The 25,204-nt window shown below is 43.1% G+C and overlaps 1 long non-coding RNA gene across 1 annotated transcript in view; it reads right to left on the bottom strand.

Moving 5' to 3' along the window:
- Positions 1-25,204, bottom strand: part of LOC146862254 (uncharacterized) — a 191,310-nt gene that overhangs the window by 87,910 nt on the left and 78,196 nt on the right. Inside the window, exon 2 of the long non-coding RNA XR_014978399.1 lies at positions 5,781-5,928. This is a non-coding gene — a long non-coding RNA (uncharacterized LOC146862254). The remainder of the gene's footprint in view (positions 1-5,780; positions 5,929-25,204) is intronic.

The raw sequence follows: 25,204 nt of genomic DNA on the forward strand, positions 1-25,204 counted from the left end.
AATATACAAATGATTCACTAGCACTAAGTTGTATAGAACTTCTTCTAGGTTACAGATCCTCTCTCGCTACGTCATCAGTGCAAACAATAAGACTTAAGGGCCAGGTTTGGAGTTGGGTGATAATGAGAAATCCTCTGATGACCACAGTCCCGCACGTCATGTAATGCACCCTTATCGACATTCCCAAGGTGTGCAGTTACAGGACACATAGGTGCATATTATCAAGCCAGGCGATAATATTATCGCCGCTTTAGCGTCAGAAAACTGCAGCTAAAACGGCGATAATGGGCTTGATAATATGCTCTATGGAATTCCAATTGAAGCCCATGTTAGATGTGAAGGACATCTAACATGGGCTTCAATTGGAATTCCATAGAGCATATTATCAAGCATATTATCGCCGTTTTAGCGGCAGTTTTTATCGCCTGGCTTGATAATATGCCCCATAATGAGGATGCTTGGGAGTGGTAAGAGGAAGAGAAGCCCTGAGCAATATTAAGATGCGTGGGATTCTAGTGCGATGACAGTCATAAGTCTAAAACTCTGATCTTCACCTTTCATCTCAACATTTGACTGATGCTTGTGAGTTATTACACTAAAACCGCTTGTGTTAAAGCAGCCTTCTCCAATGATTAGTTTGTGAGCTACTGGTAGCTATTCAGCTACCCATGGATAGCTTTCCTGTGTGCAGCCCAGACTACTAAATTAGAAGCTTTTGCTTGGTTGAATTTATATACATATACCAAACTGAAAAGTGAGCATTTGAGTTGAAAATGTGTGTATTTTCAAAGCCCATCATTTCCCAAAAATATTTAAAACTGATAATGGTTAATCATGCAGCATCAGAAGATGTATTATTAACATTATTACCTTGGTATTATTACTTTAATGCCATGGGTATTGCAGATGTGGATGTTATGTATTACCCTTTTAGAGGCATTCAAAATTGACAAAGCCCTTTTTACATTAGTTTTGGTAACCCTGCTCCGAGGTGATCATGGCTGGTAATCTAGGATAGGGTGGCCACTCATATGATCTTTTCTGGTGTGTAGAGCACTAATAATATTAGTAGCTCGGAATGATTTTCATTGACCTTAAGTAGCTCTAATTACTGAAAAGGGTGGAGACTCCTCTGTTAAAGCATCTCTTAAGCATTCTGAACAAAACACATGGGATAAGTTTAGAAACTGGGCTTCATCTGCAAGCTAGGCACGGAGGTGATTCAATCACAGGGGCTTATTTATGAGAGCTCTGCGTCACTTTTAACCAGGTAAAGTGGTGAATGCATGACGCAGGGATCTCGTAAAGATTTATTTTGAGTTTAAAGAAAAGTTTATTGGAAATAAACATAAGATAGAGCAATAATACAATACAGTATGTGTCAATAGCACAAAGTAGAAAAAATATTGCGTACAATAAGGAAAGAAAAAGTAAGAAGAGGAGAGAAGAAAAAGGAGATAGGAAGGAGAAAGAAGGGGGGGAGGAGGAAAAGTAAACAGATAGAAATATCATATACTTATATCACTAAAAATGTTGGTCTAATATATAACACATACATCATGTTGATCTCACTACTACAAACTTAATTATATATTGAGAATAAAGCACAAATACAACCATATTTAACTAATTATAATCTAAGGAGGTTTGGAAACTTCTTCTATGACTGGAGTATGCGATGGCAACGATTGAGCAGACACATTTAGGAAGTTAGTCACAGGTAACCATAGTAAGTCACGTTTAATGGCTAATGTAATCGGGTGAACATAGGCTCTATCCAATCGATGGTTATAACAAACTCCATACCACCAGGCTTGAGAAGAAACATTTGAGGCATTTTTTCATGATTTAGTAATTTGTTGGAAAGCAACAGCAATAAGTAAATCAATAATGAGGATATTAAGGGAGGTGGAGGAGGACCAAACCTCCGCAACACAACCCAGAAAAATATGGGCAAAAGAAAATGGGATTTGCGTATGAAATAGTTTGTTAATTTGTTGCCAAACCCTAGACCAAAATTGATGAATAACTGGGCAAGTAAATAGCATGTGCATAAGGTCTGCAACCGGGGCTGGACATGACCAACAGGTAGAGGGACATAGATGATTAATTTGATGTAGTTTAGCAGGAGTGAGTAAAAGTCTGTTATGTATAAAGAACAGTGTTTGTGTGGTATTTGCTGCCCTAGAAGATTTCCGAAGTTTAATCCAAATTTTATCCCAGGTTGAAGTGGAAAAGGAAGTAGATAAATCAGATTCCCAGCTAGATTCAACTGCAGATTTATTACGGGGCTGACCAATGAATCTTAATTTGTTATAAATTTGAGAAGCTGAAATGTTCCCTATTAAGAATGAGATTGGAACTGGAGAGGGAGTGGTCTGCACGGAAGAAGTCATAAGCTTATCGTAAGAACTTTGAGCAGCTAGGGTCAGTAATATATATTTAGGGTGATACGAAAGGGGGAGGGAATAACACGATTGTAATGTAGAGAAGGATATACAGGTATCGCCTAGAAAAAGCTGATGTGTCCACTTAAGACCAAGCTTGAACCAATCCTTCCAAAAAATTGTCCGATTTTTAATCTTAATGTGATTGTTATACCAAATCGGAGAACGCAAGAACCTATTTCGGTCATCTAAACCATCTAACATAATAGGATGAAATAGTTTACGAGTATGCATAAGAATGGGGAGAGAAAATTTTTGGGGGGTGTTAGATAAAGACAGAAATTCATCAAATGAGAAAGGGGAAATGAAATGAGATTCAATTTCTACCCACAAAGGAAAAGATAGTAAATCTGTTGCATTCTGAGATAGTAATGCCGAGGAATTCTTCAGGAAGAAGGAAGTATGATAAGATGCAAAGTCGGGAAAATTAACACCACCCAAGTGTTTAGGTTGTTTGAGTTTGGAAAAAGACATCGTAGACTTTTTCTTTTGCCACAGAAATTGCGAGAGAATAGTATATATTTTTTTGTACCAGGATTTAGGAATGTTAACAGGAAGATTGGACAAGAAGAATAAAATTATAGGGACCAACATCATTTTCACAGAATCCAGTCTACCCCACCATGATAAAAACAAGGGGTGCCACCGCGCTGTAGAGTCGGATAATGTTGACAGAAGATTTTTAAGATTGAGCGCTACAGTATCTTTAATAGAGGGAGTGAACCATAGGCCTAAATATTTAATCTTCGTAGGACTCCAATGAAAGGAAGAAGATACAAAGTCAGCATGGAAACAATACTTATTTAATGGAAGAATTTCGCATTTATCTACATTGAGCTTGTACCCTGAAACCGAGGAGAAAGTAGAGACTTCTGAAAGAAAGGCCGGTAGAGAAGATTGGGGATTAGATATAAATAAAAGAATATCATCGGCATAAGCCGAGATTTTTAATTGCTGATCACCATAAGGAAAACCAGTAATGTTCTTGTTCATCCGGATTTTAGATAAGAAGGGTTCTAGGGTCAGGATAAATAAAAGCGGAGAAAGAGGACAACCCTGTCTGACACCTCTGAGTAGTGGGAAAGAAGAAGAGACCAATCCATTAGCCAGAATAAATGATTTTGGAAAAGAATAAAGCAATGAAACATAGGATAGAAACTTAGGGCCGAAACCAAACCAGGTAAGGGTCGAAAAGATAAACTGCCAGTTAACCCTATCAAAAGCTTTCTCAACATCCAAAGCCACGGCTGCTAGTGAGGAGTGATGGGAATGAGACTTACTAAGTACATTGAAAAAGAGACGGGTATTATCCGAGAGGTGGCGACCTTTAATGAAACCACATTGTTCTTTGCCTATTAAGTGAGGTAAAATATTATCCAGACGAAGCGCAAGAATCTTCGCGAAAATTTTATAGTCCAAATTAATTAAAGAAATAGGCCCATAATTTTTACATAAGGAATGATATTTACCTTCTTTAGGGAGGAGACAAATTAGAGCCTCTTGAAATGAACCTTCAGAACTCCGGGAAGCAATAAAAAATAGGAATAAATTAAGTAATTTGGGAATAAGTAAATTAGAAAAGTGTGTGTAGAATTCTATCGTAAAGCCGTCCGGACCCGGAGCTTTCCCCTTTTTGAGTGACTGGATAGCCTTGAGAATATCTTTAGCGTGTATATCAGATTCTAGAGAAGAGAAATCTACGTTCAAAGAGGAAGGAGGAGGAGAAATGGAGGCTAAATACTGATCAATATCAGATAGAAGAGGTGGAGACTCAGGGGTGTATAATGATTTGTAGAAGTTGGAAAATTCCAAGAGAATGTCTTCGTCTCTATGAAGCACAGTATTAGATGAAGATGTGATAGATTCAATCTTGGTACGTTCTTTTTTAACCTTGAGATACTTAGCAAGAAGATTACCAGATTTGTTTTGTGCAGTGTAGTATTTAGCGCTAGATTTAAGCAAATACAAATTTGCAGAGTCAGTAGACACTTTATTAAAAGAAAGCTTAGCGCTAATGAGTTCTTTTAGAATAGATTGGCTATTTGACATGTAATAAAGATGCTCTAACTTTTTAATTTGTAAGTTGAGTGTTTGAGATGAGAGAAAGGCTGCACGACGTTTTTGTGCAACAAAGGATATGATGAAATCCCTAGAGGCAGCCTTAAAGGAGTCCCATATAAGTTGAGGAGATAGTTGAGGAGATTCATTCTCCTCGAAAAATAAGGAGGCAAACTCGAGAAAGGCTGGTGTGAATTTAGGATCCAGTAAAAGGGAATTATTAAACCTCCAGCGTCTGGTCCCTTTAGTGGGAGGGAGTAAGTCCAAACTCAAGGAAACGGGGGCATGATCAGAAATTAATATAGAGCCTATGTCTGCCCGGGAAATATGTTGAAGTAGAGCCTTGGAAATAAAAAGGTAGTCTATTCGGGATTGTGAGGAATGAGCGGGTGAGTAATAAGTATACTCTTGAAGTGTGGGGTGGCAGAGTCTACAAGAGCTCTTTGAGAAATAGTGGAAGTGAATTGGGAATGTGCAGCGGAGGGGACAAATCTGGAATTAGAATGCCTGTCAATAAAGGGGTCTACAACCATATTACAATCCCCACCAAAAATCAAATATTCGTCAGTACATTGCATTAAAAGAGAAAGAATTTGGGGCCAGAACAGTTTATCGTGTGTAGTGGGAGCATAAACGTTAAAAATAGTGAGAGGAACCTTATTAATCAGCAAAGAGGTCATAACCCATCTACCATCCAAATCATTGTCCTGCTTTATGAGATGAACATCCAAGCGTTTATGGCAGAGAATGGCAACACCATTCCGTTTTCCTGAGCCCGGTGATGCAAAAACGTGGCCCACCCAATTTCGCCGTAATTTAGTTATCTCAGTATCCTGTATATGGATTTCCTGCAGAATAGCAATATCTCCTTTTAAATTTGCAACATGTGACAAAACTCGCTGACGTTTGATAGGAGAACCCAAACCTTTAACATTCCAAGATATAACATTTAACGACATTTAAATCTTTATAAACTTAGCAAAAACTATTTGTAAAAGAAGTTGCCATGCATGTAAGCAAAAAACATGTGAAGAATGCAGTAAAATACAGAAAAAAGGCATTATTGTAGTGAGATAGCAATAAGACATATAGACGATCATAAGATAGTAAAGAAAGAAATGAATTACATAAGAAGCATAAAAGATAAGCCAAAAATATAAACGGAGCAGAAGAAAAAAGAGAAAAAGAGGGAGAGAGCGAAGATAGTGGGAAGGAAAGAAACAAAACGAGAATAATAACAATAGAGATGACATACAGCTAATAGAAAAAACATACCACAAAAGAACAATCATGTTGGGGTAGGTGGAGCCACGCGAAGGAGGCCAGACGCCGGATGAGAAATCGCAGGACGAGGGGCACACGCAAGACATCATCCAGGAAGAACGAAAAAACGAAGAAGGTAGGGGAACACAGAAACCGCAACCTGTTAAAGGGGAATATAAGAACAATAATTAACATGGGAAATAACATAACTCCAACATATACACATATAAGGAACATAAAGAAGAATCAGAATTTAGGGCAAATAAGAAACAAACAATGAGCATTTGGAGCTAAAGCATTCAAGTCAGATCATGGCTTAGAAACATCCATAGAGACTCCACTATACGAGTTCAGAAATGTTTGAAGCACCTCAGGGTCCTCATAGTTGGTTGTTTTGTTATTGTAAGTTACTTTGAACAGACAGGGATGGAATAAGCCATAACGAGCATTCATGCTGCGAAGTGCTGGTCTCATATCCAAAAATTTCTTGCGTCGATCAGCCGTAACCTTGGCATCATCTTGGGCAAAAAAGAGGTTAGAACCATTCCAAGTGATCTTTCCTTTCTGTTTGGCGGCGTGCAAAACCTTAAGTAGGTCAGTATATTCTAAGAAGTACAAAATAACTCCTCTGGGTTTTGCTGAGGAAGATGAAGAATGAGGACTCTGACCCAAACGGTGTGCACGTTGAATATTTAATGGCGGAGATGTTGAAAAACCAAGAAGAGTTGGAAGGAAAGACTTAAAATGAGATATTGGATCAGAACCTTCAAGTCCCTCAGCCAGGCCATAAATGCGCAAATTATTGCGCCTATTGCGATTTTCTAACTGCTCGACCTGTTGTTTGAGGTGATCGACTTCTTTGTGAATATGAGGAACTTGAGCAGCGAAATCTTGAACAGAATCAACACGCTTCTCCAGAACGTCGACCCTTTGTACAGTATGTGACCAGTTATCTTCCAAACTCAACAGACGGGTGTTAGTTTCTTCCATATATGGTTTGAGGGCACGAATCTCCTCAAGGATAAGCTCCAACGAGAGAGGTGAAGAAGAATTGGTGGGGGAGGGTGGATTCGCTTTTCCTCTTTTCCTAGGCGTGAAGGAAGCCGATGACGGTATTTTGGATCCTTGTTTGGCACCTAACCGAGTCATAGAGGAAGAAGAACCTTTCGTAGTAACAGGGTCACCAGGATTATCGTCCGCTCCCTCTTGCAGGATGTTAAAAGGGTTAAAGTCCTCCAGAGATGTATCACTGGTTTGCAGAGTATCCTTACGAGCAGTTCGGGATGTTGCCATGGCTGAGTTGAGTAAAAGTACCCCACAACAAAAATTTTGTGAGAGAGGTACAGTATTAGAGAGTCTCTGAAAGCAGAGTAACACCCAATGCACGTATACGGTTTTAGGTATAAAGAAGCGCCAAAAATAATTTCAAGTTATTGTTCAGAAAGGAGTGGTATTCAAAAGGAGCGGACAACAGCAGAGAGTGGGGGATTCATATGACTGACCAATTCATACTATTTTCCTGAGGAGCGCAGTCCTTCTCCAGCAACAAGCATGAGAGAACAAAAAGTCAGTCAAGGCAGTAGAAAGGCAGAAGATGCGCTCCAATAAATGCTCCAATAAATTGCCCCAGACTCTTCATTATAGAGATTTTTCGTTGGGGGTCTGCATTATTTGCGGAGAAAGGGCGGCAAAAGTGAGGAGATTACTTCATGAAAAAACAAAATGGCGGCCGCGGGTGAATCGCAACCGTCATGAAGTCGAAAAAGTGTCTTCTCGCTCACCATATGCCAGGAATTTGAGCCTGACGACTGGAGCAGTACTTCCAATGAAGTCGGAAGCAATTTCCACGCTCCGACAGCGGGAGAGAGTGTCCTGGAACAGCTGCGTCGCCTCACATCGCTGCGGAGCTCATCGTAGCGGCGGCCATCTTCTAAGGCGCCGAAACCACGCCCCCTCTCGTAAAGATTTATGAAGCCATGCAAAGCCACCCTGCGTGGCTTTGAGTAACCTCATAAATCATGAGTATGGCGACGCAGCGCAAATCGCTGCCACCTTACTCTAGGCCCGGGAGGCATTCCATGGGTGTTGCGGTGGGCATTCCCACGCAACATCCATGGAATTTGACGCTGCCCCAGATTTACAGTGAGTGATATAATCCTGGGAAAGCTTCAAAACTGTACACCTCCCGAGGTGAGGTGTAACGAGGAGAAATATGCTTATTGCTCCTCGTTTTTTCCTCTTTCCATGTGTGCTGCATTCTGCAGCACACATAGAAAGAGGAAAACGCCTCATAGGACTGTTTTTGTACAGAAAATGAGCCCCTTTCTGCACAAAAACAATCCTGCCTGCAATGAGGGCACCCTTGCACCTTGGTGCAAGGGTGCCTACTAGGCCTGGGCAGAGTATGCAAAGTGCCGGAAAAACTCAGCCGCACTCCGCGGAGTTCCACTAGTGGCGGAGTCTGCTAAGTCGTGCTGCTTGCACTGTTTTTTAGTGCCAGAGTTCGTCCCGGGCTGTAAAGTCAGTACGAACAGCACTACAAATCACACAAGAGGGCGCTGCTGCTTTCTGCCGCTCGAGTAGACATTTTACTTGAGCAGCAGCTTCCTTAACATGAGTCGCAGATTTCTCAACATGAGCGTTCGCTTGCATGACTGCTCGCGTTGAGAAATATCGCCGGGAGGAGGTTTAGCACGCGATTCTTTTCTCACGAATGCTCACCAACTTTACGCTGACCAGCAACTCGAGAGAAAAAACTTCACTCCACATCACTTTGCTGAGTCTTTCGGAACTCCGAGTGGAGTGGGCAGAACTCCATGAACTCTAGTGACGGAGCAGAATTCTTCGCCCCCCCAGTGACTACGTTGGCACTAGGCTGCCAAAACGGCGCCAGCGCAGGCAGAAAGGACAGGAGTGCACTGTATTGCTTAAATACAGTGCATTCCTGCCCTTTCACTTTGGCGAAGGGCTCTGCAGCAAGGTGCCTCGCTGCGCTGCCCTACTCCAAAATGTCATAAATGAGGACCACATTCCTTTGATAGGACTACATAGCTCAAATAATGTGTTTGCAGTAAATGAGTTGTTGTAATACAAACTATCTCCTATTAGCTAAAATAAAACAGGTGCAGGTGAACTGACTGTTTTCCAGATCTGTAGCTTGGGTCAGATTGTGTACCATTGACACATTGTGCCTGTTCATTGAAATATTGTTCCCGTTTCTTGACACCGCTTGCTTTCAGTGACCAGAGCAAAAGCAGACGCAGGCGCCTGCTGTTAAAGCGAGCTATTAACGCTCTATTCTACTTACAACCCTGTATTTCTTTTTTATACTTGTTAAAAATCAGTTCACTCTCTGTATTATTTCTTAGCTGCTTATCTTTTTGATGTATTCTTCCACGTTTTAAATAAGTGATGAAAGGTCACAGCCTTTTGTATTTCTCTGTTGAAGTCTGCAGCAAATTCTGTCCCTCAGGAAATCAGCATAATGTCAGCAATTAGTGTGTGTATAAAGACAAGCCTGCTGAATCTGAAGCCCCATCAAATCCGAGAATTAAGTGAAATTTCAAGTGAAACTGTCCCAAACAGAAAATGCTGTTGTATTTTTAAAAGGGTTTTCAAATAATCTTACTAAAGCTTACACAGCAACATTTCCCGTCTGATAAATCCTATCTCTCCTGTGTACCCTCATCAGTTCAATGAGAAAAAAGAATGCAGCTTAGTATGCTTCGCACAATTGCAATTGTGAATTAAGCCAAAAGGTTCAAATTCACCAAGGACATTTGTACTTACGCGTTAGGAAATGTGCACTGCAAACATAAGTGCAGGTTCCTCGAATGCTTTAAACAAAATCGCATCTACCAAGAAACATTGGTGTACTAAGCAGCATGGGTCCCATTGTAGACCAGGCAATACATTATCACTGGCGGTATATAAATATTACTGACAACTGAGGAACAATGCACAAGATATTGGCCAAACATATAAAGCACTGGTCTAGAAATAACTCACTGATGTGCTGCAGCTGGCACATTCTGGCAAAAGTCTTCAGACCATCCTAAAGTTTCATACAGCCAACAGACTCATTCTAATGCCCGCTCACCTCTTCACTGGTTTTGAAGTGAGTAGAGAAAATGCAGTATTTAGCCCACTTAGCTTTTAATCCTGATAGCATCCCAAACTAGTCAGGGCTGCTATTGTTTCTTTTACTGTTATGCTCATTTCTCCACCTTCCTTGCGAGAAATATTTGGAAATGTTTCTTTAGCTAGACCAAGGATCATCAGGGACAGAAGCCAGTCTTGGCATGTTCCCCTTCTAACTTGTAAGGGTGGACTATTGTCTGATCAACATGAACCCTAGAGGTGGCATCTCAGGCCTATCTGTTTCAGAGCAACAAACATAACTCCTGATGACCTCGTGATGTGGAAGTCTCTCTGGAAAATACACAGACAGCTCATTACACAAAAGCAAAGCACTAAACCATCACCATCCATTAAGCCGCTAACAGAAGCAAAACACTTTTTCGGACAATAAGATACTACATCAACCCCCCTCCTAATCCACCTATACCACACTCCACAAACAAGCGCAATGCCGTCAACTTATTCTTCAGGGAAATAATGAAGAAGAGCCGATAGCACATCGAAAAACCACCAAGCCAGCCTCTCCTTTTCCATACAGCCCTTCTTGTGGAATTCCACAATGGTCATCCTTTAAATTTCTGTCTGTCACAGGAACTCATGGACATAATAAACTACCTCAAAGCCACTCCCTGTGAAGATGATGTCTTACCTTTGTCCTTCATTAAATCTCTCTCCCGGGAAGCCTCGGATTTCTATTTTCAATGCCTCCCTCACTCAAGGCATCTTTCCAGAAACTTGCAGGACAGGACAGTTTATCTCTCTCTTAAAGAGGTCTTCATTCAACCCTGGTGATCTTGCCAGCTGCAGGCCTACCACTCACCTACCCTTCATCTGCAAGACCATTGAAAAAGCAGTCTGCGCTCAACTCCAAGATCACATCAATACTAACTATCACCTACATGATTACCAATCCGGATTCAGATCACGCTGCAGCTTGAAGATCACTAACATACACATTGTAGACAATACCCTGCTGACCACGGATGAAGATGAACCCTGCCTCCTGATGTTGCTGGGTCTCTCAACTGCCTTCTACATAGTCAAACATCCAACCCTCATCCACACCCTGGAATCTTGAATGGCATTCACCGGCAATGCCCTTGTTTGGTTCCTTTCCTGCATTACTAGTCAACACCAGTTTATTTACGTAGGCTCTTACAGGTCCCAAAAATCCCTATCTTCTGTAGAGTTCTCCAGGGTTCTATACAATCTCCTACCATCAGCAACCTCCACATGGAGCCCCTTCGGGCTCAACTCACAGATAAGAACAGAATCAACATTCACCAATATGATGATGCACAGCTCTGCATTAAAGTTCCCTCTATTCACCGATTCAATGGCTCAATCACTGTCTGCATCTTACCCAGACAAGGATGTCCAGTGCCTAACGGCAATAAGAAACTACTTAAAATCGAAAAGATATTTGGCATCATTAAGGCAACAAATCAGGATTTGGAGGCTAGATCAAGCTTGAGGACTATTACTCTGTTTGGGACTGAAAGCTTTTCTCGCTTTCTGATTGCTGAAAAAGCTTGTTGCTCACTGGCGCCCAGGCACCTGCCTTGTACACTGGCATGTCCCATCAGTACCCACCTACTCAACGTCAGAGACCAAAATGTGCGATCCGGAAGGCCATGGAAAAAGCTCACTGGTACATTAACAGCAATACCATGGCTTTCTATCCCGATTTCACAATTATGGCTTAAGAGGCTCACCAGCCATTCCAATCAGTAAAGAAAAGAGATTGCAAAAGATGGAGTTGCAATATGCCATGCTCTACCCATGATTACAGCGTGGCAAGGCCCACATCTTCACAACCCTTTTGCAAGCAATGACAGCTCTGTGCCAATCAGAGGCGCAGGGGTGTTTGCGCTACGGGACGCCATCGACCTTCACTTCTCAAGGTCAAAGTAAAGACAATCACTAAAGAGCAGCAAAATTGTGTAAAAAGCTTTTTGATATATTTTTACATTATGTGTTTTTATTTTCATTAATGTATGGAATACTAATGGTTTAATGCAAGTGTTTGAATGTTAGTTAACCCAGTCAAAAATGTGAAGTTGGTGCATCTGGTAAGGGTCTATCCACACTTGGGCTGTAATTAGAGGAAGGGACAGTGAACTCCTATGGTTGATATACATTCACTGTACTGATTTGGCGCAGTGGTGCTGTTATATCCTACTTAATTGATTAACCTGTAGTCCAGCCCTGCTGCCACTAGCTGCTCAGCCAGAGCGTGAGATGGTCATAGAATGTTGGTGTGCCTGTGATGCATGGAATGCCTGGGTGTCTGAGTGGATGAGTGTTGGCAGTTGAAGATGGGCTGAGCAGCTAGGGAGGCTGCTCCTGGTGGGGCTGGTACCACACTAGGCTGGCTGGAGTAGAGACAGATGTAACCTGAACTGGAGACTGAATAAAGATGGCTTAACAATACAAACTGGCTCCAGGTGTCTATCTACAGAGATCACAACATCTATTTTGGCGACGAGCGGACTTGAACCCTAGAGACTCTTGGTGAACCACTGAAACAAAGGAACTATAAAGGAAATAAAGGAGAAACTAAGAGATCCTACAAGCAACTACATCTACAAAGAAAGAATTCCCAGGAAAGCCAGCGCCAGCCCCACCAGTGTCCTTTAGATTGGACAGCCCACAGAGATGTGTCATCATAAAAGGACACTGCAGCCTGGGAATACTACAAACATCTTAAAGGACTTCAGTGAGCTGGAGGAGTAGCTAAGCTACAGCCGCTTTTGGTGTTCCAGCCACAAAAGGACTACAGTGAGTTGGAGGAGTAGTCAAACTACAGCCATATAGGGTGTTCCAGCCACAGAAAGAAGAAAAAGTAAATTTAGGATCTTTCATCATGGAGATGTAAGAACGCAAAGTGTGCAGTGGTTGCACAGATGGAGAATATTTTGTAAAAAGGTGCTTTATTGACAGTTACAACGATTTATAGTGCCTCGAACACCACAGTGACTCTATTTGAAAAGGTGTCATGGGGGCAGTAGTTCCACATATGGTGAAGGTAAGATGTTTGACAGGACACGCAATTTTGTCAAGTGAAGTGTACTTCAATCTAAGTGACTTTGACTACTTGAAACTACGTGCTAATGTGCAGCAGCCAGTTTGATGAAGCTAGGGATCTCTGGATGTTAGCCCTAGAGGCGAGGTGCTTACTCGGTGTATGTGGCACTCTGGGTGACTGCACGTTTATTTTGGTCTTCATTGGAGCGGAGACCCACACAAGCCCAGGATTTGCATAGTTTGGGAGATCATTGTGTTTACACACGACTCTGTGGTTCATACTCGACGCTCTACTATTGTTGGCATCTTCAGAGCTGAAGTCGAGTTCTACATGTTATGCGGCAGGGTATGGAGGCAATTGCCCGAATGGTGAGCCTTTCACATGTTTTTATCGTTACTGGCAGCGTTTCACTAGTGGCAGTTTGTCAGCTATCTTTGAAAATTCAAAAGCTGAGGTGCGCGCTACAATCAGCGCGTGGACGCTTACCTGTGGTGCCTCTGATGGTTCCTCCGCGCTGCGTTCTTCTGCGTGAGCCTCTCTGTGACGTTGGGCTATTCCACAGGACGATTTGGTGCATACACCTACCGTGAGCCACTCTGCAGCGACGTAGACATCGTGCCGCCATTTTGAGGTTGGCGGTCGCTATTGTCTCTTCCCATTGGAGCTTCCGGTTTCTTGTAATGTTGTCGTCCACAGAGCTTCCTTCTGCCAACCACGGTGTTCGTTTTTCTGTGAGAATAAAGTTTCTGCAAGTCGGCATGAGGGTCAGAGACAACGCGGTGTCTGCACGACTTCTACTTCTTCATCGTGTCGAGTTGTTTTTTTTGGCAAATAGCACCCTGTAGACGCCGGAGACTCGTAATAACAGATGTTTTTTTCTTTATGCAAGCGGTCAACATAAGTGCTATGTTAGTCCCCGTTGAGCCTTACTTTGGTATTGTATCTGGAGGTAAGGTGTGGGAAATTAATGAGACGGGTGGCGGCTTCCAGTTGTGACTTTGGCATGTTCTGAGTACAAAGGACAAGAGGTACGAGAAGCTCTGCTGTAACAAGTCATTATGTCGTTGTCTGGACTGCCTCAGAGATTAGTCCTCTGTTTCATGTATGTCGGAGCGTTCTAGTTTGAGGGTGAAGTTCTTTGCAGGGAAAGTCCAGACCTGTCACAACTCGGGTGAGATATCGCTCACCGGTGAGGGGCACAATGTTCTACTGTTTTACAGTTAATGGAATGGCTTTAATTGTTAGTTTTGTGACAAGAGGAAAAAGTTGTGATGCCACAGGTGTATAGTTTGAGGATGGGTCTTCATTTTACAGTGATTGTTTTCCTGTGGGTGGTCATCACATTGTTCCCATACACGAGGGAAGGTTTTGGGTAATTGCCCTGTGTTTAGTTTTGTGTGTTACTTCCATATGGGGGTATGTAACCTCTATATGGGGTTTGGAGTACCTAGGTTAACCCTCACACAGGGTAGGGTTATGGTTTAGTCCATAGATAGTTGCGCGCAGTACTAATGTACATCTTTTTATGGTTAACCCTCACACAGGGTAGGGTTATGGTTTAGTCCATAGATAGTTGCGCGCAGTACTAATGTACAAATTTTTTTTTTGTGGTTAATCCTCACACAGGGTTGAGTTATAGTTGCACACAGGGTTGAGGTATAGTTGCGCGCAGTGCTTGTGTATGTCCCTTCATGGGAGTTTCTATGGGTGACGACCCATATACATGTTTGGTTCCCTTTCTTTTGGGATTGTAGTAGTAGGGTATGCTATCTTTAGTGCTACTCTAGGTTATGACTTTGGGCATTGGTTGTGTGGGGTCTTTTACCCTTTCTGTTGTAGTGCATTACGTCACAGTGTTTAATGCATAATGCTTCAAATGTATTTCGGGTAATGTTATTCTTGCTTCAAAATGTTTGTTATTTCTTTAAGAGAGGGATGGGAGATATTGTTTATCAAATGTATTTATCTTATCCGTTCTTTGTATAATGGTTCTTTCTCCTGCGATGTTTTAATTTTATGTTTCCATCCGTGGGACTTGTACCATTATTCATTTTTTCTTGTGGATAGTTCTTCCTTGATGTTTTTTCACTTGCATGTTTGTTTTCATTGAAGAAAAAGGGATAATGTTATATCCTACTTAATTGATTAACCTGTAGTCCAGCCCTGCTGCCACTAGCTGCTCAGCCAGAGCGTGAGATGGTCATAGAATGTTGGTGTGCCTGTGATGCATGGAATGCCTGGGTGTCTGAGTGGATGAGTGTTGGCAGTTGAAGATGGGCTGAGCAGCTAGGGAGGCTGCTCCTGGTGGGGCTGGTACCACACTAGGCTGGCTGGAGTAGAGACAGATGTAACCTGAACTGGAGACTGAATAAAGATGGCTTAACAATACAAACTGGCTCCAGGTGTCTATCTACAGAGATCACAACAGGTGCCTTTCTGTGTACCCGGTTGTACGTAGCCTCTTTAAAGTTACTGTACTAGTACATATGGTACCCCCAGCCAATTTGCAAGGGGGTTTGGCTGTCACTCATGGTTCTCTTCATGGTTAATTCCTGTGTGTTCATCAGCATATGGTTTGCTGATTTATGTGGTTTTTGGAGGAGAGGTGAGTGGGCAGGTTCCACAGGGTCACTGACCGGTTCTGTGTCAGTATGTATAGGTGTGATGCTCTTGGGAATGTCCTAATTTATTTGGAACTGAGGGTTCCCATTCATGTATTACAGTTGCTATATATTAGAGTTCCCTTCCTTTTGATTCCCAACAGTGCATTGTATGGCTGCATACAGGCTGTATAGAGAATTGATGTCCATAGAATGTTCAGGGGAATAGGTCATTTACATTTCTGTAATGGAATGGGAGAGTATTGAATAATAATCTAAGCAAAATGCGTCAGTTATAGGGTGTGCGAAATTCACAAATCATATCTTCACAGTACTGCAAAACGACACAAATTTTTGACTAAAAATGTAAAATGCAAATCCGTCATTCCACAATCTATTTTAGCATGAAATGCTTCCACGCTCGATTTTTTGGTGGAAGGATGCATTTAAACAAACGCACTGTGGACAACAGCTGTTTGCATTCTGTTGCTTGTGCTAATTTGTGGTACACATTTGGAGTTCATTTTTACTGTGAGTGGCGTGAAATTAGGCAAAGTGGTGCAACGTGAAATTACGCAAAATAAGCAGCAGTTTTAAAATGTTGCTCAGGCCTAGCCAGCTTTTAGCATACCTGGACAGACATAAAGTAGGAATTGCTCTATTGTAGGAAACGCAATTAATGAATACATCGGCGTGTAGGTTTGCAATGTGCTGGTGCATATTACTATGCTGCATCATCCACGCCCTTTGCATGGGTGGGGGATCATATTGGTCAGGGGATGGGTGCGATTTTGTCTATCCCACTCCATGTCTGTGTGCAAAAGATACAGTGGCTTGCTCTACAGCTGCTTGACACAAACATCTCTGCAGGCCCTGCCAGACTGTATGTGTTCCCCGTGGCTACTTAGCAATCATCCTAGCTTAACTTTGCCACAGAAAGCCAGGGTGGTCCAGCGGTTGTAGTCTCTTGAGTTGATCACACTGGGCAGTATGTTTTTATCACGGACATTTCATTGAACTCCAGCACCTCACTTCCTCCTACATCGCAGCCAAGACCTGGCACGAGCTCCCAGTCAGCATCAGATGCTCCCCAAACCTGCGCGTCTTCAGGAAGGACCTCAAGACCTTGCTCTTTGACTGAGCTGCCTATCCCCCCAGCGCCTTGAGACCCTCATGGGTGAGTAGCGCGCTTAATAAACCCCCTGATTGATTGATGCTTCAAGTCGATAAATATGCTTTTATAAAGTGATATGCTGTACTCTCTGGGTTTCTTATGACTTCTAAGATGTTCACATGTGTCCTTTCAAATAAATGTGTTTACATACCTGACCGCTGTAGTCCATGATCAATGGATGCTGTCTATGCACTGTAATGTGACTGATTTTGCTACCCATCATTTAAAACCTATACCCTCAGAATTGTAATGTTACAGTAGTTGTTCTGTATGATAAATCATCAAATAAAATAAACATTCTGCCATCTGCTACTCTATAAGCAGGAGACAGTGTGCTGGTTTCCACATATATAGGAAACCGATGAACACAATTGACGGGTACATCAGCTAGAATATTGAGTAGCCCAGAGATAGGAGAAGCTTGTTTAAGCAGAACTAGGCACCAGTAAATCTTGTATGTTTTCCAATGGTTTCCCCCCAGGTTAGTTTGTGAGTGCTGGCACATTTCCTATTAGGAGAGATCACGTATAGGAGGGCTCATGTGCAACTGTAGGGCACATAAGAGGGTACATGCAGAAGGGACTCAGGATCCACTACAGTCTGTAAAGCTTCTTGCAGGCCTTAGTTCAGATGCCTGCGGAGGGTGAAAGGTCTGTGAGAGAGAGGGAGAAACTTTCAGAAGACAAGTAAACAGGCAAGACCCATGCACATTTCACAGGCAGCAATCAAGGGCAGCAGTGGTATTTGCACGAGATCAGGGGAGTGTCACCCCCACACCCGCCCGCTGCGAGAAGCGCAGGAAAAAATTAAATGGCAATGAAAAGATTCATTGTCATTTTATTTTTTACCATTGTGCACACTGAAGCAGCCAGCCTGCCCTGAGCCCAGATACATGTGGTACATGTCCCCTGCTGCTGATTGGCAGCAGAGACAGGAGCAGTGGCTGGCTGGATGCACCAAAGCACGCATGTCACTTTGTCCAGCTGTCATTTCACTGGCCAAAGTAAAATGCGCACTTTAAAGGTCTCTACTCAGCTGGCTTAGACAGCTGGATAGAGACCAAGCATAGGCCTACAGGACCTGAAGGAGCGTCCAGCCATCCCACCCCATCCAATTCTGCCAGTGGCGCAACAATTCTTGAGGGGGCCTCCCTGTAAAGTAGATGGAGGGGCCACCTCTGGACTCACTCAGGAGTTTTCGTGCCAGGGTACTGTGCTGAGGAGGCCCCTTGGAGCTCAGGGGCCCCCCACACTGCGGAGGCCCTTGTTACGCCACTGAATCCTGCTGCTGGTCACATGCTGGCTACCAGCATAAAAGCAGCGCCAGGATTGGTTAGGAGAATTGAAGAGTCAGAGCAGAACAATGCGCAAGGAGGACATCGAAGTCGTGCAGCAAGCAAGTTAAATGGCTATTTTTTTCTTTTTATTTACACTTCCCTTGCTTGCATGCACCCACCCACCACCCATTTGCCCGCCCCACACCCACTCTTCCTAAATGCCAGCAACTGCTGAACAAGGCTTGGCAATGCAAAGTGTGAGACCAACTTAAACAACTTTATACAAGGTGTGCAAATAGTGCTGAACTGTGCAGTGGTAAAGTTAGCTTTATTGTGTGGTTTGTGTGCTTTACAGATCTGAGCTGTTATCAACTGAAGACTGGCAAATTGTTATATTACACCACGAATTAGTCATACCCCTGACCTTTCATTTTGATTAGTCCATTGACTTGTTATCAGAGACCTGCATGTAATTGCTGACTTTTAGCTTAAATGAGCGCTGTCTACCTGTCTTCAGCCTGTTTGTAGTGGGGAGTATAACCTTGGAGTCTCAGAAGACCAGCAAAGTGCCTCGAATAATTAGTCTTCAAAGGGTGATCCCCCTATTAACAAATGAGCTTGATATTAGACTAAAGTCTCTCCCCGCTCGAGGTCAAGTAACACTGACTTTTTTTTACTGATTTTAAACTGCGCATTGCTTTTCTTCAAATTCCTTCCACAGGACTACGTGTAACATACATCCGACTCTAGTTAAACTCTTGGTTTTCACTTGCAGGGGGTAAATAAGTACCTGTTGTTTAATGGTATTCTCATGAATAATTATTTTTTGCTTGTTGCCCATTTTTACAGCGTCGTGTGGTAAACGCGAAGGGGCCTAGTCACAAAATGCATTTTGGAGTACGTTTTTAGTAGTGCTATAATAGTAATACTAAAGTACTATAAAATGCTATTCAAACCTTTAATTGTAAATCTCCACCTCTCCTATCTTTACTGTGGGGAGAGTCTCACACAAATAAGTTTACTACTCAATAGTAAATGTGGGAAAGAACAGGGGAGTGGTTAGAAAAGGGGTATACTTAGTACTAAATGAGGGGGCTCTAGAAAGGAGTAAGGAGGGGTTTAGGGAGGTGAAGGTAGGGACAAGCACTCACCAGAAAAAGAGTAAGGCCATTACTATTCATAAACTGCACTTCTAAAGTTACTACAACAAAAACAAGCATTTGCAATGCATCGGTCTCACCTTTGGAACCTTATATGTTTTTATCAATATTATTATCTACTGGTGCTCGTGGAAGACAATTTCTATGGACCAATATCTGTGTGGCAGAAGGTCATGGAGGAGGTAGGTAGTATGGGTGGCCTACAGTGTGTGGAAAGCTGGACACAGGAGGCCTTAATAGCACTTAGCATGAATTAATGTACCTCAGGACAGGATCCTTCTAATTGGGTATTCATGTTTTTGCCATAGCTTTCTAGCTCACGCCGACTTGTAGACAGCCCCTGCTTCAGTTGGCAGCCATTGGAGATTGGTCAGCATGTGGGTAATGCGGTCTTCTCTCTCGACACCGCAGACGAACTGCGCTGCTCAGTGTAGAATCATTTGAAGGGGGTGAGATGGGTTTTGGGGAGACCGGCCAGAAGAGAGTTACAATACTCTACTACACCTGCTATAAGCGCTGAGCTGTTCCACGCGGACACACATCAGTAGCTCACTGTAATCCGCAAGATGATGCGCACAATGAATACAATGTATGAACAGCACGAAGAGAGACCGCACAGCTAGCACAAGCACAGGGCCGTATTAAGAAAGAGGACAAGAAGTAGAAGACGTGAATAACCTGGCAAACACCTGCTGCGCTTTCCCTAAGAACCGAGGCTGTTAACTGAAGGTCACACAAAGCACTGCTGAAGGCGCCGTGAGATGTTGTGCAGGTTCCAATATGTGGCCAGAAGTTTACACGTCTCTATTTCTATGATAGAGACACTCATTTGAGGCAGGAGAGTTATACAAAAGATGCACTAACAGCCGAGGCATCTATGTTCTAATATTTAGTAACATATTCAGGGCTAGGTCTTAAAGCACTTTTGGCATGTACATTGGCAAAAAGACCTTTCTTTTCGAGATGCTTCTGAAGGGCACTGATAAAGTTTCAATCCTTCTTGTCCTCTAGACACAACTTCAAGTCCCTTAAAGAATATTAGTAATGTAGTTATTATATTGTATTGTGAATTTATAAAGTGCTTACTATCCTGAAGTGGCCTTGAAGCACTTTGCAGACTGGTAGCACGCTACTCCATGGAGTCCAGTTATATTCTAATGCTGCTTGTAAGTATCCCATTGAGCCCTTTATTAAGTCACAGTATTAGGCAATGCCTGACCAATTATTGTATGGTGTTTATAGTAAAAAATGGAAGTTAGTTGTTGTCGTTAATTTACGCTAATGTTTTAGTTATGGATAGTTTTATATTCTTGATATCTGTGATTTGGCAGTAAATAGGGAGCAAGGACTCAAGTGTGTGTGCCCTACCATACTTAATTAGTTGCCTAGTGCACTGTGCTATCGAATGGGCACTGTGTTAGCTTTGTTGTATAGATGTACGTGTTTTAGCATATACTTATTCATGCAGGGTCATTAAAACTAGTGCGAGAATTCAGTGGGGTTTAGCCTGGAAAGTTGAGAAATATGGACAGAGGAGTTATGGACAGGTTCAGGTTAATAGGTGTAGGAATAGGCATTTTCTAATCAATCTGGATTTGGCAGTAGTTCCTATGTGATTTTATGCTGCCAGCACAAGTACTACAGGAATTAGCAGAAATAAAGAGTCGAGTTCAGTTTGGTATTTATTTTTAATTCTTAGTGATTTATTCATTTACTAAGCGTTCTCTGAGTTTCCATGGTACTGGACTTTGAATCTCTATTTTTTTTTTTATAATAGAAATATTGGGGACTTACCTGGCCTGAGAGCTGTCCATAGAAGCAACAGGGGCAACTAGAAGTTAATTATGAGTTTTACCCAGGAGCAAATGATCCTCAGCAAGTAGCTATGGTCTGTGATCAGAAGCAAATACCCCTCGGCAGACTGTGCCCAACAGCAACTATTCTGCAGCAGGCATCTATGTGACGCACAAAGCAGCAACTATTTTCTAGAATATCATCAGTGGTTGATGAAAGGAGAACCCGTTTCAGGAGATAGGCTCTTTCCAGGACCAAACTGGCAATGTCCTTAACCTGTCCTCCTTCACCTGGCTGCCCCTGCTGGACACGCCTATATTCAAAATTTAATAGGGGCACACATTTAGCAATCACATGGCTAGGGTCCAATCAGAGCCCTACATGCTATAGACTGGTGGGGCTAATCTAGTACCAAAGTTCAGCCCTAATGCACAGCTGATCAAGTGAAGCCACCCTGTTGTTAATGATCATCTAACTGACTTACTGGGCACAATAAAAAAAGCAGGGAGTTGCACATAAGGTGTTTCAAATTATCACAAAGCTTTAAAAAAAAAAACAGCAGCAAAAAAACTACTGTGATCTGCCTCTGTGCAGTGAACTTGTTTTTGGGGGGAAAGGAGTTTGGGGCAGAGGCAGGCAGGACACAGAGTGAAGAGAGAAAGTGAGAACGGAGAGACGGTGTGCATGGAGAGAAAAAGGAAAAAGAGGAAACAGAAATGGAGTGAAAGGAAGGAAAGGAATAAATGGCTAAATAACAAAGAAAAAGAAGTGAAAGAAACGTATGTGAGAAAGTGGTGACGGCTGAAACAAAAACAAAGTGAGGGAAACGGTGGAGAGGAAGAGAAGGAGAAAGAAAAAGTAGAAGAGAATAGCGAGAAATGGAGAACATAACATTACAGAGGAGTGTCTGGTGCTTGCCTAGATTGCCACAGGGTGAGGGGCAAGGGAGAAGCAAAAGCACACAAGCGCCATGACAATTCCAATTAAAACCACAGTATCAAAGTTTTCAAAAGCAGTTCTAAATAATTCACGTTAATGCACTTGTAAAAGAGCATATATGAATGAATAAACTTCTGAACTGTAAGCACACAAGCCCGTTTTGGAGGAAAAAAACTTATCAGCTGACCCTGGCATAAGAGGAAACTGTCATCTGCAAGGAAGCTCAACCAGGAAAGAAAGGCCAGGTGATGTACCCTATGCAGGTAATCCATTGAAGGGCGGTGGGGGTCCCAAAGGAGGAGGATATGAAATTCCAAACTACACTAGAAGAAGCACTCGAAGTAGTTCGGGTCGGAAGAAAACGTAAAGAGGGTCGGCAGACCGAGAGAACAAGGGGGGAGAGCGTGGAAAGGAAAAAAAATATAAAGAGCAGCGGAAGAAAAGGAGAGAAATCCGGGGGGAAAAGGGGAGGGGAGGAGACAGAGGTCTGGGGGTCACGTTGTATAGAGCTACCCTCTTCTGCTGGCAAGTCATTACAGACACAAGTTAACTCCTCTTTGCTTGTGTCGCACATAACAGCCCAAGAGCCTCCCCTTTGTGCAGTGAGGTTACATGCTGCAGAGACCTCATGCCCCATGAAGTTACACAGTGAGGGGCGTGCTCTGACAGTTCCCTTCGTGCAGTGGAGTCACCAAGTGCAGAGGTCTCCATCCGAGAGGAGTGAAGTCACATACAACAGAGGTGTCCCCACCTGTGAAAGCACACCCTACAGGCAGCCGCTTTCCCGCACAGTGAAGCCACACTCCCAGCCACCTCCCAATGAAAGTTAAGTCGATCCGAGGCACCACAGAGGTTTCAAACGTACTGGCTTCTAAGCCCCGGAAACACAATCTCTTTGGCAAACACACAGCTGGGCTCTGTCGTATGAAAGCTGAAGTGGTCAGGGGTGTATCTTTCAGCAGAAGGGGATTTCTTCACAAAATGAAACCAATGTGAGTAGAAAGGGATGGGTTTTGGGAGTAACAAGGGAAATTACTAAAAACTGAAATATGAAATATTGCGAATGCACTGAACATAGCTCCTCTGGTGAAAGCAGTGAAGCCCACAAATGACAGGGTGGGCGCTTTCTTTTTGCAGGGTCCAACACTGCGGTCTCACAGGCAAGAAGGCGATGCTACTGTATCCTTATTTTGTGAATCATAAGTGCTGTAATTAGGTCTGGCTTCACAGCACAGCTATCTGTATGACCAAATTTTACTAGTTCTTTTAGCATATACAAAGATAGACAGGGCTTTGGCTCTCATTGAAGGGCTAGTCCTCTCTCACCTTTTGCCATTGGCTGGCTGACGTATCATTGGGATTCCTATTGAGTGTTGTAATGCATCAGGGGCTATTTTAAATGTTAAAAGTATTCTGATCTGATCGGAAAGTGATAGAAAGCGAGGTTTTGTGAGACGAGAGCACAGATCCAGTCCAGGTTTTCACGACTGCTCCCGCTGAACGCCACCGCATTCAGAGCAAGGGCAGGAGCGAGAGCGGGTGTAGAGGACGCCGCCCCTCTCCTCGCTGATTTCACGCTCTCACATTGATTCATCTTGCCGAGCCCATCAAGGCCGTGCGGCGCCTCCCGCGGCCCCCGCTGTTGCTCCCGCTCCTGTGGCTGGTATCGCAGGTGTCAGAATTTGCTTGGCGGAACCCCGGGTGGAAACACCGGGCAGGCGGTTTAGCCTGTGCATGTAGCCTGTGCGTGGTGCAGGTATACGGAGCTCTGTTGGGAGCGCGGCAGTGGTGGAGAGAACAAGCCTGAGGAGCCTGGCCAGAGTGAGTGCAAAAGGCAGAATGGACACGGCGACTGGTCCTTGATACCTTTACCCAGCATATTATTAGCCAAAACAAAGGCAAGAGCGAATTATATGCCTTCAGGTCAGTTTTAATTACTAGTGCTTGCCGCATTTTTGTGAAAAGTTTACTGTTGAAGGACCAAAAGTTTAGCATATACCAACGGCAGTACCCTAACATTAACTGTGAAAGTTTGGCTATATACCAGAGCCAGGGACGAGACTGACTGAGATTTAAATTAACGCCACAGCTTGCTGAAAAATATAAAAAATGGGCCCAAAGCGTAAAGTAAAACAATGTAAGGAAGCCAGGGAGGACAATCTGGAGACGAGTGAGATACTGGCGGGATCAAGGTCATGGGAAGAGAGTCAGGAAAGCCAGGCCTCCCCCGAGGATACCAACAAGGGACGACTCAGGAAGAGGAAAGTTAAAAGAGTGACAAAGCAAGCCCCGCAAGCCAAAAAGGGGTGTACCTCAATCTCTATTACGAAAAAGAACACGGTAACTACTAACCCCATTATGGACTTTGTGGGCAAACATTACAAAGTATCAAAATTACCGGTAAACAATCTGGAAACTGAAGAGCAGCCTCGATCCAAGAATGGAAAAAATGTAGAAATGGAGGAAATAATTCAGGTGGTAAGAAGCAAGGGAGGTGCTTCAGAAGAAGAAGCAGAAGAAGAGATAGTGGACCACCTGTTAATAAATTTATCACTCCTGAGCCAAAATCCTGTAATGGCGGCACCACGGCTATCATCATCCCCCAACTTATTCTCCCAGCAAATGGCAAGGAACGAAGGGCCAACATCAAGGGAAAGCAATGAGTCCAGTCCTATTTGGGGGGGAACAGTTAACCAACCCCTACAACAGTATGGGGAGAAAAGTTACCAGCAGGACATAGAAAAGACAGGGAGCCAATTAAGATACGAGAGAAACAGCCCCCAGGACTCGGATTTATCGGTTCCAGCCACGTCATCAATATTGGACTTACTACTAATGCTACAAAAAACCCTTCAGGGAATTTTAGAAGTATCAATGCTGAACAATGGTGTACTAAATTCCCAAAAGACAACCCTAAAACAAATCGAATTAGAACTAACAGGAATAAAAGGGCAAATGCCTCATATGATAAGCCCAGTAGTGACTTCCCAGATAACAGATCAAAGCATAGGGTGTGCGTTGAATGAACCACAAGAGCTACCAGATAATGTGTATATATCCAAGAGACCAATGCTGGTAAAACGGAGATGGGAATATGCAAGGGTCCGCACTCAAAATAGGCCAAGTAAAAAGAAGGTCCCGCAGATAGCGGTAAAAGGAAACAAAAAGAAAAAGGTAGCAAAGGAAAAATTAAATGTTTCGGCTCAGACCTTCGTACCATTAAGACCCCTAGTGTCAGATGCTAGAAGGAATACACCAACTATCCAAAAGCAGGATTGCGGCAGTAAGGCCCCAAAAGAGATGGCTCGAAAAACAAACCCTGTAA

Source organism: Triturus cristatus, chromosome 2_2, assembly GCF_964204655.1.
Source record: "Triturus cristatus chromosome 2_2, aTriCri1.1, whole genome shotgun sequence".
Taxonomy (NCBI): domain Eukaryota; kingdom Metazoa; phylum Chordata; class Amphibia; order Caudata; family Salamandridae; genus Triturus; species Triturus cristatus.